The 14,392-nt window shown below is 38.8% G+C and overlaps 1 protein-coding gene across 9 annotated transcripts in view; it reads right to left on the bottom strand.

Moving 5' to 3' along the window:
* The window catches only part of BCAS3 (BCAS3 microtubule associated cell migration factor), a 378,393-nt gene that overhangs the window by 208,251 nt on the left and 155,750 nt on the right, over positions 1 to 14,392 (bottom strand). The gene's annotated exons all lie outside the window — the stretch shown is intronic.

Here is a 14,392-nt window from a genome sequence, read left to right as displayed (position 1 = left end):
AAATCCAAGTTCTTCAGCTCTCTAGACTGCACGATATCCATACCCGCTTTTAAAACGATTACCATATATACATACAACTTTGGGGAAAATCACAATTTAGTGTTCAAATGCTACCACAAAAAAAGAGAGAGAATCGTAGACTCGTTATTGTAAAGATTAATATTTCATGATTCCTGGTCCTTGAGCCATTTAAATATGTTAGCAAAGCTTACAGTCGAGCTACTTTACTTTCTACGGCAGTAGCATTACGTTGCTCTAACTAAAACTTCACACTTGAGAAAGCTGAGAGTTTAGAAAAAGCAAAATGCAAGCAAGCACCCCAGACAATAAGGCAGGTGGTATTTTTCATTTTCTTGTACCTGCTTACTGTCAGGGGCCTGTTGGAGGCCTGGATTCAATACCAAGAAACCATACCCACTTTGGGGGAAGAGCAGACACCACAAAAGCAAATTAAAAGAAGCGAATGCAACAATGGCATGTTTACTTTGGTAAAGCAAGAGAGTTTTATGCTACAGCATTCAGATACCGGACAATCCTAAAATTAAAACCAATATTTTTATATTCACGTCATCTAAAAATGACTCAGTTTTTAAAATTGATTTTCAAAAACTGTATTATTACAGGGTTGACCTTTATGTGTCAAGTTTCCATCCACTACAAATTTTTACAGCCATGTTGTAAACCCCTAATAATAGGAGTTTATAATGGCAAAGCAGACACAATGGTAACCATAAATACAGAACGGCGCCTCTACAATATAAACAGCACGGCGTTTTCATAAATCCATACACTATATGAAATAAAGGGATTTTCATCCTGTTCGTATAAGCGGGTATCTGAGCCCAACCTCAGCTATGGAGCCATTTCTAACACCTCTGTATCACAGTGTGTCCTTATTCTGAAACCTGCAATATACCAAATTCAGTTCAGGGCCTAACGTATTAAAGAATTATTTAAAGTGCTACATACATTAGGACATATTCTTACAAAGTGTCAAGTTTTTCCCATGAGATACTATGCATCTGCCATATTCATTGAAATCAATATAATTTGTGCCTGCACGTATGTGTACGCACACACCTCAGCAACCACAGACGTTATTTCAGGATTGTGTGTTCATCAGTTTTCAAGATAATATAGAAACTACGTTCATCTGCTTCATTACAACCGTGGCAGACCTAATCAATGACTTACGGATGTGTCTCTCTAGCCCATATCAAACTCCTATTAAGAAAATACACATACCTTCCTGGATTACAAACAGCTGACGATTCACAGTCAACATCTGAATATGAAACCGTAATGCCCACACATCTTCCTTACCGGTAAAGTTCATATTTGAAACCGGTGAAACAAACACATTATTTTGACACGTTTTGCCGTTGCCCTAATCTTCCCCATATCTCCTGACTCTCCTACAATAAATTCTACTGACGGCAGTAATGCCTGTTTCTGAGGGCACAGCTGATCAACTGCAGGCTTTCCTGTTATTGAACTCTGCTAACAAACTGTTCATGACTCTAGCAGATGTTTTTGCTTTCAAACCAACGGGAACTTTATGGACTGTTCTGAATTTTTTTTGTTCTTTCTATCCCAGGGGCAACTACTAGAGCTGTCAAGATTAGGGAAGCTGCTATTCAGTGACTGGCTGCAAAAATGCTAGCCCAGGGAGCAGCATCCACCCTGCTTTGTCGCCGTATTTCTCCCTTGTGTAATACTCTTACATTTTACTGGAGATTCAAGACGGCTTTACAGTGAAAAAGAAATTCAAACTGAAGAAGAGTTTTGGTCCTACGCTGTACGCCTTTTCCTGAGGAATCACAGCTTTGCATAGGTCTTGCAATAACACACGCGTCAGTGCAGCTTCAGAGCGCAGCATTAACTCTTTCTACCAAGAAGTGACGACATGTTGAATTCCACGGAAAAGCTCTGCCTTAGAGTTCACCAGCAGGGCAACAGTGATAAAGCCTTAGCTGAGGTCAAACCTCAGTAATTTATTTTTCTATTTAATAAAATAGCATTTATGTACCACACCTATCACAAAAGCAGGCATTTAAAGAGAGTCTGGTTTTGATAGCAGGATCCCATAACGATGGTCCCAGCCTTACCACAGGCAAAGCAAGCTCCACTCCCACTGCCCTTAGTGGAAGCATGCAGTGTTTTGTGAGATATGACCTTATGAGACAAGTGATCCTTGCTGGAGATCTGCCATGGCTGTACTGTTTATTACAGATACACATATGGTCATTTTTTTCAAGTTAAAAATGGACTTGAAGTTATAGGAACAAATATGTCCTAAAAATGTAAAACCGATTCTTTCTCATTTCTGGGTCACACACCTCTTGCATTGGTATCAAGTTCCAAGACGAGATTAATTTAAGTCCGGAGGGACATTTCCAGGAATTTGAGCTCAAAAGTAATCTTTTATCTTCCAGCTTAATTTTTTTAAAGTCTGAAATCACACTGGAAATTATGGCAGCCTCTTACACATCAGTGAAGCTGTTCTTATGCTTTACCAGAGTTTTCTCAATTTCCAAAGAATTTCACTATAATGCAGGATAGCAAATAATAAAATTCAAATTCTCCAAAAGCTTTGCAGCAAGTAGTGCTTTTTCTTGCACTCCTGTAACTTCGCCTTCGTTGGGAAAAAGTCGCAAATGGCACACACACAAGCAAGAGCAAGCAAGCCCTTGTTGCACAGAGATATTTTACTGGCAATTGCCGGCGTTTTGTACCTTCCTAAAATAATAAATTCAATGCTTTCTGTCTGAGCTATGCCAATTTTTAACTTTTTGCTATTCTTACACCAACTCTGGAACAAACATATATCAAGTATCAGAATGCAACTGAGTTTGTTTAGACTAGAAACACACAAACATGCAGAAATTTGTACAATTACCCGTGGAGTGAAAAAGTACAAAGAAAACGAGTGTTTATTAAAAATCTAAGGTGAGAATTAGAACATACAACTTTTGTTTATGCAGTATAACAGGACATGAGTTTCTAAAGTCCACTTATAAATGCAAAAAACCTCCATAAGCAAGCATTCAAGGTCACTTCTTAAAAACTGGAGTGCTACCTACAGCAAAAATCAGAGCTTCGCCATAAATATTTGGCAAGGGGCAAAAAAAATATATTTGAGCTGCTCAAAAATAATAGTAGCACCTTTAATCTCTGTCCTCCTTCAAGTGAAAAGTGATCTGCATCAACTCTAAATCCAGAATATATTCCTGTCCCTCTGTCCTAACTAGCTCTACTGAACCACTCCACACTTAACTAAGGAAAAACAGAATCTCAGTGAAAACTTGTTCTTCATCTTCTTTCATAACTTCAACACTCTCATCTCATTTTCTACCCTCAAAATCAAAGGTGCAGGTGCTTACCCATAACCGAAGGTAAATTTTTTAAGTTTACAGACTCCCTGCTCTGCAGTTACAGGATTAATCTTACTCCTATATTGAAGAAAGCTTATTAAAAGCAAGGGTCTGAAAAAAACCACATTACAAATGTAGTCATTTGTGTGATACTTGGTAGCGCTAGGAAAACTGCACAGAAGTGACTGTGGAGACAAAAGTTTCAACACAAGCCAACACAAAGGCTGAAATACAGCTGAGCTGATATTCCTCTGGAACCCCAGGACCTGGTTCACACAGTTCAATGATTAAGTAAGAAAAAACCCCCATTGTTTTGAAACTTTGCCATGATATTTAGTGACAAATAAAGAAAACAAACAATTTCTATTAACCTCAAATAATTTGCATAGGCATTCCTGACACGTGAGCAAGGCCTAGACAAATACACATGCTTGACGAATACTGGAATTAACACAGTGGTTTTGTTCATAGATGGGCTAATGATACAATAAATACCTAGACCTAAGAAAAATCTTTATTCATTCAAAGATTATAAATTGTCATCTTTCAGCAGCACAGAAGTGTTGGAACAAAGAAACGCTACAGCTCAATTGGAGTGTGCGCACTTATGGTTTTAATTTGTGAACAATAAATCATTAGTTTTACTTAGTTCTGTGTACTTCTTGAACCAAAAGGTTTTAATTTTCTCATTTATATAAATAAGCTTTACACAATTCAATTTAATTGAGAGTTATATATGAAATTCCCAATGTGCTCTTCTCTAAGAGATGTATGTTTGTCCAAATTAAGAGCAAACAAAGGCATTTGCAGACTATAAAGACTATTTGTTCTGTGCTGCCTGCTGTACACATGCCTGCAGACACCCAGAGAGCTTTCCTTTATTTCAACTGAATACACAAAATGTATGATTTGAAATAAGATGCTAGAATCTAGTAGAAGCAGGAACAATGTACTCTTAACTAATTCATTAACTCTGAAGTCTATCCTGTGTCCACGTGCAGCCTCTAGTGATGTCCGTGGCAAACAGGTATGCAGAATAAAAATTACATATCCCTCGGTTTCATACAAATCACACACTAACATCTGATTTTGATGCATTTTCTGTGGTTCCTAAGTTATATCTAAAATGATCATAGGTGGTTTAGAGACCTGAGGTAATCACATGCTTGTCAACAAGCTTCAGGAGTACTTCTCTTAATTTTAAGCTCCACAACTTGAATGATTTACTTCGTGCTACTTCTGGGACTACTGGCGCATTAGTTACATCGTGTTACCCGTGACAAGTAGAACGTGACAGTTCTGGTTTAGGTCTACATGCAGCCACTTTAAATTCAACAGGTTCACCTTTTTTCCATCTTATAGATGTGATCTCACTTCCGTCAGAGGTTGGTTTCAGTATCCCACAGGCAGATTTGCCATGTAGTTCAAGTCCAACGACCGCTTAGCGAGTTTTACTGCGTGCATGTTCCTAAATCTTCTCTTACAGCACACAGCTCTGTGCCTGCTGGCTCCACCTCTGCTCAAGTTTGACAATAAGAAAGTGAAGACCAGATTTTCATTTTGGACAGAATGCTTACACCCATGTTTAAAATAACTGTTTGTAGTTTGGTGATATGCTCTACGTATTTTTACTTGTGCCTATATGTTAACTGAACAAAGTTCTGTTTTTAATGCATTTTTCAGCTTGTAAACTTCTGCAGGAGCATGCCATGCAAATTAAAATATCCTCTTTTACCCAAAACTTCTCCCCACTCATTTTTTTCCCGTTAGGACTTTCTGAGATTCTTGTATGCATAAACATCATAAAATTAAGCTAAAAACCCCCTGTAAACCAGGAGTTTAGCCAGCCTAACAGTTATTTCACACCACCAATCGACTTATAGATTTATTCATTCATTATTTGTACATTGCCCACAGTTTATTAGGTGCTTTATAGACCATCCATTCTCTGCATCAGCACTTTAATCTTAAAGGAATCGGTAGGTCTGTAATAAGGATATGACTTCTCCTTAGACTTCCCCAGCTTTGATGACTGCTTTCCTTGCTCCTTACTTTACACTGGTCTCATAGTCAACAGCCTGGCATTTTTTTTCCCCCTAAAAGGTGCTGATTAGGTGTCCAGGCTTCACCAGTACTCCTGGTTGCATTGCAAGACTGGTACACATTCACTGTGCTTAACTCCAGCTTCCTTTTCTAAAGTTCCCATAGGAAACCAGTCAAGTACAATGAACATTTAAAGCTGAGCAGAGCTAGAACCTGATACTACTCACAGTACGGAGTATCTTAAGGCTGTTCAACACTTTAAATGCTCAGACTGTGAGCAGACTATCAGTTCTGTACCAAAGGATAACATACATATTCTTTCCCAAGTTAAAGAATAATTTCAACTCCACGAACCTATGGTGAAATCAATCTGATGGCCATCTTTAAAGAATTATGGAAGAGGTAACTATTTCTATAATTCACTGACTTCAAAAGTATGTTTGACATTATTGTCGGGAAAATTATGTTAACCATGGATTACTGTTACAATCAAAGTATGTAGTGAGAAGTCAAGAGGCTTAGTAGTAAATTTTCAAAGCAGTGCGTGGGGATTTACCCGTTTGACTCCCATTAACGTCAATAGGAGTCGCGCGGCTAAATCCCTGTACACTGCTTTGAAAACTGACCCCTTCGTGTTGATGGACCCCTCTCTAAGAAGTTCCAGATGACCATGTAAGAATAGTAAAGAACTGTTTCAGCATGTGCCCTTGTTCATTATTGTTGTTTGTACACATCTGAAAGTATTTTAATTCCTATACGCAGTGCTGTTTCCAGCATTTAGTTTATAAAATATGGATTAAGACGGGCAAGTAGTCAGTAAACTGATGAAGCCAGGCACATGCCCAGGTGTATATATGCATCAAAACCTTAACGTACATTGGCAGCATCCAACGCACCTTACAGAGTCAATTTTTATCCACCTCATCTATATTATTTCACAAACACCAATTATGGCTGAAGAATGTAGCATGATTTACTTTATTGCTCATATGCAATGATGCAGCACTTTCATGAAATGACATCTGTCCTGTTCCTATTTACCCCAATCAGTCCTATGCTCAGTCAGAAATTAAATTTGCTTCCCCTTACCACTTAATCCTGTTTCCTGTAGGGAGCAGGAAGTGCAGGTTACAGTTTTAGGGAAATGAAGTTTTCCCTTAAAAAAGACCATGAACTACAGTTTCATTAGAAACATCTTTTCTGCAATGGGAAGGTGATCCAGATTACCTTGCAATCTGTTATGCCTCCAAGTGTAAGAAGCAAACCTGAAAATTCCATTTTCACTGTTCGTGACCACTGCCAGCAAACCCCAAATACATGTAACAATTTTGTAAGAGAAATGCATGCTTGGAATCAGTTTCACTTGAAATTTTTTAACTGTAGTCATAAAAGATATATATTTTAAAAATATATAAAATATATATATTTAAGATCTGCTACAGTTTTAAACACAGTAAAAAATTCCAATTATGAAATATTTTTTAAATTGCCAAAATTCTTCTACAACATATTTTACCTGTATCACTTATATTTTCATATATACACACACTCATATTTTCATGTCATATTTGGAGAGAATACCTGAGTCAAGATAAACACTCAAGAATTAATTCTCTGAAATTCTGAAACTCATTTTTCTGTATAGAGAAGTCCTCCTCAAAATTTCAAGGAATTATAAATTATTCCCCAAGGATCTGGATTTTTAAAGAACATCTGCACAACTCCTTTGAAACTACTGATGCGGAGACCCAGGAAGTTCTTTTAAAAAGTATGTTGCATTCTTTTATTATATGGCAATAAAAAAGTGGAATTTCATGAAAATGATACACTAGCTAGAGGCAATTTCAAGTAGACAGAATAATAACGGCAAACTGAGAATCTAGAAAATAAAAAAAAAAAAAATTCCCATCTGGATAATAAAGTTAAACATATGTACCCAAGTACATACATGAAATATCAGCTGTGTGCTGGTTGTACACAAAACACCAAAATAACATCACAACGCAGTTTTCCATCTTTAAGTGTATCGTGCTAACAACTAACAAAGGGTTAGCTGCAATACTCTTGCTGAGGATAGGGGGGAAAAACCTGGCAGAATCATCGAAACGTAACACGTCCTGCGATCAGGCACTCACTCAATCTACCAAAAGGCTGGGTTTACATCCGCTCAGCCCAGATGAAGCAGCCTCCACTGTCTGCCTTCCTGCAGATCGCCCGTAGCTCTGCCATGCCCACCTCCGTCACTCCGGCTTTTCACGAACGGCGCGTACTTTCCTGCAGTTTTAAGCCCGTAACACTCAATCGACACAATTTTGTGGAAAGGCCCTCATCTGTGGTGCATAGGTAGATATGGGAGGCCAGTCGTTTAGGCAACGCTCGTGTGACCAGTACACAAAAATGATGGCTGTTTAAAACGTCAACCCATGCACCACTGCTTGTTCCAACTCCTCTCCAGGCTTCACAGCATGGCAGCTCGTATAAACTCAAGTGGGCTTCACCCACTTCAGGGTAAGGTCAGGGAGCTTTGTATAGGTAGCCTTCATCGGCGGATTATGTTAAACTGGCCAACTTTGCTCTCAAGTGCTACCGGTGCTGCTGCAGAACCAGTAAAGCCCAGCAGAGACACGGTAATGGGCAGCTGAGAGCACTAACTGCTGAAACGACTCCAAACTCGCGTCTGACCGTGGCCATGCAGAGATGCCACAGAAACAGAGCAAAAAGGCTTTGAACACCTCGTAACTACACGATAGCGTAATTGTTGTTACAGAACAGGCTCTGGTTTTGATCAGTTTTATTATTTGAAATCAAGCTCCGTTGTGATAGACATTGAACATACACATAGCAAGATACAGCTCTTGCCCCACAGAACATACTCCGCACATGCACTATACTTATGGATATAGTGGAGCACGTACCATACCATATATTCTTTCATATTAGTGAGAGAGAAAGAATACACTATTAAAGATGCACGCACAAAAGACTGCAAGAAGAAAAATAGAGGTAGAAGGCTGAGAAGTGGTAGAACACTAAACATAATTATCAGCCCCAGTTCATTAGCCTATTACCAGACCACCATCACGCTCTGCTGTGCACAGAGAAAGGCTTGCAGACCAGAATGACCAGATTCCTTACGGCGTCTGCTCGGTGTTACTCGTATGGCAGCAGTTTGGCTATGATTACATGCATCGTAGCTTGTTTTTCATCGTATCTGTCTTCATAGCACATATTCACACAGTTATTTAATACACCCGCTACTCTTACTCTCAGTCCTGCTTTCCACTGCACAATATGCACTACCTCTATGTATGGAATTTTTATTTCCATCAATGGAATGTATGAAAGGAATATAAAATAGGCCATAAAGAACCACAGTGTTGCTTAGAGACAAAAGTCTTGCCCAGGGTGCATAGCTTTCATTAGCGGGAGCAGGAAGTGCAAACATGATGTCAGAATTACAGAGATTATCTGTATAAATTGTGTTATCATTTAGCCCAAACAAACAGTGAGGAAAGGCTAACCCCTTCCCTTTGAAGACAATGAATAGTTACTAAGTTTGACTTCTAATGAAAGCCATTTTCAGTAAAACGCAAGATATGTACACCAGTTGGTCCAGAAACGAAAATCTGTTGTAACAGCCAAAGTCAAAGGCAGCTATAAATACAGGCCTTAATCTTTTCAAGAATCCCTTAACGAACTCTATAAAACTGATTATATCTTCAGGCCTAACTCAAGTGCAAATTCTTACTCAGAAATAAATAACAGCCTTGCAAATATTACTTGGAGATCAGTACAGGAACAAAGAACAAGAATGCACAGTACTGGTTTGAATCCTACCATCGTGCAATATGAATTACATTGCATTTAGAATAAACAATTAATGAGACAGCAGAAGCCTCAGCTACATGTCCGTTTTTCCGAGAGAGAAACAATTTCCAGAAGCGGTCAGAGTGGGATAAAGAAACACTGCATCATTCCTTTTAACACAACAGAAATGGTCTTTGATTATTTAAAAGCCAATTGCAAAGATCTGTCTTCAAAACCTCCTACTGGAGGTTTAATAGCAAAGAGGTGCAAGTACACTTACCAGCAACACTACAGTAAAGTAGAGACTTTTGTTTTAACAAAATCTATATTTATACGATTACATTTCCTATGGTTGAGGGCAGCTGTAATTAATGGATTTCCCTCCTTCCCCTAATGCAGTCATTTGTCAATTTAAACACAGAATGTCCAATCAATTTTGATGTATTTAGTAAGCAATTTGTCAAAGAGTACTGCATACCAGTTAATATATTAATTCTTGTCATTGGCCTGCTTCTGACAACTGCAGGTCGTCTCCATAAAATTGGTCCTGATGAGCCAAAACTCTTGCCTGGAATGTGAAGGTGCCCTTTCCAGAGCCAGAGGAGAGATACCATATCTCGTTTTATTCCAATACCTTTTTTGGGTAGTTTGTGGTCTGATTTGGAGGATTTTTCATTAATGTGTTAATTGTCCACGTTTCAGATATCTCAACTACAGTCCATCCTCCAGTGCAATGAAAAAGTGACTTCAAAGAGGAGGGGTACGGAAGAAAGGAAATAAGAAGTATGAAATGAGGATGTAAGACTTTCTGCTGTTATGCAGAGTTACCTATTTTCATTGCTGTTCCATTATGTGCCATGCACACGTCTGTATTAATACAAACATGCAAAAATGGAAGGTACAGAAGTCGGACAAAGGAAACACGAGTTAAGTCAATCAAATATGTAAGACTTCGCGTTATGGCAGTAGAGAGAAAAGTATTCATCAGAAAATAACCTGAACACAAACGGCTGATTGTCACGGACGTGAAAAGCACACCTCAACAGCATGCCTCAAAAGTTTACACTACCAGAAGCATCTTAATTCCTAAGTACTAAACAGCAGGAAGCAAGTAGTATTTAAAGAATAAGTAATGATGAAACTTGGCAATTCTCTGAAGAAAGCCAAGTCCTTTACATTGCAAGTTCCTGTGGACGCCAGAAGCCCTCCTATGTATGCATGCAGGGCCTCGCACAACTCCCCTCCCACTGTCAGGCCTGCTATGACAGTCTAACTATACCAGGTGATGGTATTTACGCTATAGGAAAAACATCTAGGAAGAATAAAACGTGACTTACATTTCCTTCCTCTGTTGTGATTAGATTTAGGAGTTGCTCAGAACACAGACAAATAAAGAGGGAATAGCAGAGACACAAGTAAGGTCAAATACTATGCATTACATCTGAGAAGGGTAGGAGAGAAACATCTAGCACCTAACACCCAGCACTGAAGACCTGAGGACCGTAATACATCTGGGGCTTTGCAAGATGAACTCTTAGGAAAACAAAAGTAAGTTTGAAATCTGCTCTGTCAGAAGGTGAGGAGATTCTCGGGACTGGTTATTTTCACTCTAACCTTTTTCAGGTAAAAAGCCTGAAACTGTTAGGAGCAGGATACCGACGCTTCCTGCAGGCCAGCAGGTTGTGGATTTTAATGTGCAAGTTCACTTTCAAGCTATGAACTTACAGAAAGGTCCAAATCTCTCCTACCCACTTCCTCACCTCTCTGCACCAGCCACGGCCACGGTAAAGTGCTCAGGTAGATACGAACTGCATGCTCTGCTCCAGGTTTCTGCAGCAGATGTCACAGATGACCTCAAAGCAATGAAACAGCTGTGCTAATCCACTTACAAATACCCCTGGGATAAAGGTCTGGGACACTTCTTGTACCAAACATTTCTTCAAACAATGGTTCCTTGTTACTTCCTTATTAGCGTGAATACAACTTTAAGATTCTTTAAAAAAACTCAAAGCTGAACTGCGTGTAAATAACTAAATGCAGTATTTTCAGAATATTCTCTTCTTATCACAAGAACTCACTGGCCTTCTTTATACTTTTCAGAGCCTAAGGAAGATTTTGGTCCTGTCTTTTGGCGTCAAACTGCATATTTATGAAAACCTGCACAGTATAGCCCTCCAACCAGACCGCCAGACGTTTCATTGTTCTGTCCGTCTGCTGACAGAGGTACTCTGTGCTAAAAAGCACACTGAGTATTTTTCAATGACCCAGGGGGCAAAGGTCACTTATTATAAATGGATAATGAGACCTAATGCAATGTTCTGAGTGTGGACAAAGAAAGGGTCTATCCATACCCCCTTGTGACTTGGTCATTCAGGCTTTTATTTCCCCTGCACACTTAATGGAGCCAAACAATTGGCAGAAATGCTATACAGAAACTGAGAGAAACTGCTGTATTCTACCCTCTGATAGACAGATACAAATAGTGACCCTGAAACGGCGCCAGAATTCCTCTTACCACTAACGTGGCAGACAGATGTAACATTCACCCTAAACCCCTATTTAGCTATTTGCTGGCAATTAAACTTACTGACGGAAGTGATAGCACATCAAACCACAGGCTTCAGCTAATGTCAACCCATTACATTACTGCAGGTAAGCAGAGCCAGATAACTTTGTTTTAGCATGTATTTAATAGGGGGAAAGCTAACAGGTGTCTTGGACTCTTTTGTGTGAATCCTGGTTTGACTCCATTTTTTCAGGAACTTCTTTGAGTAGCTTCAGGTAGAATAAATCCGGAGACAAATAAAACTTCAAAGAAGATCAGATATACACAAATTTCTTTGTTAATGCCATTTTTACTATGTTCTCTGGATTATTTTCTGTCCTTAGTGTTTATTGTTCTATTTTTCTTTACATTCCACACCCATCTTAATGAATTCCTATTATGTGAATTACAACCTGAATTAAAATTCTTCACTGTAATTCAAATAATACAAATTCATTATTTTGCTGGAATTTAGCTACCATTCATTCGCCTTTAAAAAGTTTCCCATACAAAAACATTTGAAATGCACAGTATTTGAGCTGTTAATGAAATACGCACAGTGAACCACATCCCTCCCTGATTTCAGTATGCGGGATAAATGTGATCTGTGCATATAAGCATTGATGGTCACAGAAAGGCTTTTGTTCAGACCATATCTATGCAATACGTTGCTTTTAATTTCAACAGAAACTAAAAAGCAGACAAACTACTTTTACAAAGTGTCCAAAACTCTCCAGACATTCTGTGCTCTTGGACCCATACTGCAATAACTACATACTACATACAATAATTTATATATTTATACGCTTGATAATATGCAGGGGAAATAGCTGAAACCAATGTGGGTGATAAAGACATCTACAACTAGAGCAGAGAATTTGGGGAGGATGAGGGGGAGGGGGAGAAATCTGGCCCAAACAGGCAAGCTGCAAGGACTCACAAACATAGGTACTGTTTGTGAATTAAAGTTTGTGAATTTGGAGAGTGTTTCAAGACTACTCAGTATTGCTGTTTTCCCTGAAGACGCTATGTTTGATAGCCTGGTTAGGTAATTCTGCAAAGCAATAGCCTCGACAGCCCTAAAGAAGAGTAAATGCACACAGCAATGGACAGTATCCTTTTATCCTAATGCTTTGCCTTACAGAGATATTTTAACTACTAACAGGCCAAGAGGATATATATTAAAGGAAAAGTGCTGGAAAAGGATCTTAACTCTTACCTCCTCGGTGGCAGGAAATAGATTATGTTTTTCCTTGCAAACGTGTCAAGCTAGATGTGACGTATTGAAACACTGCAGTTTCTGTGAATGAGCCTGTTGGCCTTTTTTATCTCCTTATCATAAAAGTTATTTAACAGCATCACCAGCCAGGTGCATAAGCAATGGGTAAATTGATCAAAATGAATTATCAGCAACATAAGCAGACTATGTGGCAGGAGTTACCTTAAACTACAGTATGAAATTAGACCTATGCTCTGTAGTTAATAGCGTCTATTAAAGGCTTTACATAAATTACAAATATATTTGTTGACCTGATTGTACTAAATGCTTCAAAATATTTATATGAAAATTTAAGTATAGGCTTGCACACCTAATTTTAGACATACTCATTTGAAAATAGTGATCTGTATTTGTACAGTAAAATATTATACTACCAAAATACATCCTTGCAATGACTTTTTATCTCAAAGCAGAACTCACATACCTGTAAGTGAAAGTAAAATAAAGCAGGAATTTAGCAAAAAATTCTAGCCAAAAGGCACATCTAACACAGTGTTATGCGCTATTAATTACTTTTTCATATTCTTTTCTACCTTTTGAGTTTTCTTCCTTTTTCTGTGCAGCATGGAAAAAGGAAGACCCTAACCTTGTAGGTTTCCTCGACATTTTGAGCTCGGAGCACATGCAACAGACAGACAGGTAGAAGCAACAGATCTCATCTGGCGCCAATGTCGCTTTTACCAGTCACATTCAGACATACTGCCTTTTGGCCCAGATGTCCACTTTCTGCATTTTAAAATGCCCGTGTCACGTAACATGTTGGCATTAGCTGCACTGACAACTGTGCAGAGGGTCTAGTTTCCCCGTGGGTACCTTTACACACGCCAAGAGTCGTTCCCCTGTGAAACTTTGACTGTAACATCACTTTGATCTTGACTAACACCCTAGATAAAAAAGGAGAGACTTGCTACTCACTGTTAATATTCTTCTCTTTTTTGAACTGTCAAAATAAAAAATAACATAAATACGCATTTATCTATAAAAACAATATAAAATACACGGGGTTTTACACATATAATATACATGTACCATATATCTATAGCTACAGATATAGAAATGTTTCTGAATATGCAATGCCGTGCATCTTGGCTCCCTGCGAACGACGTGGCTGGATAAGACAGAGGACGAGGCAGGTGGGCAGCCGTCCCTGAAAGCGATGCCAAGGCTCCCGAGGGAAGCAGCTGTCTGAGACTCTGGCTGGAAGTAGCCCAGCATCAGGAGTTCCAGGGGAGAGGGAAAATGCAGACGCACTCACTTGTCACTGAGTATTGAATTCGTGAGAGGAAATGGCTAAAAGCATGAGAAGAAATGAGGTGAAGAAATCTTGAAGACTTTAGGGGATCT

The sequence above is a fragment of the Mycteria americana genome, chromosome 15, assembly GCF_035582795.1.
Source record: "Mycteria americana isolate JAX WOST 10 ecotype Jacksonville Zoo and Gardens chromosome 15, USCA_MyAme_1.0, whole genome shotgun sequence".
Classification (NCBI taxonomy): Eukaryota; Metazoa; Chordata; class Aves; order Ciconiiformes; family Ciconiidae; genus Mycteria; species Mycteria americana.
The sequence above is the reverse complement of the archived record's forward strand: the minus strand, read 5'-3'. Positions and strand labels throughout refer to the sequence as shown.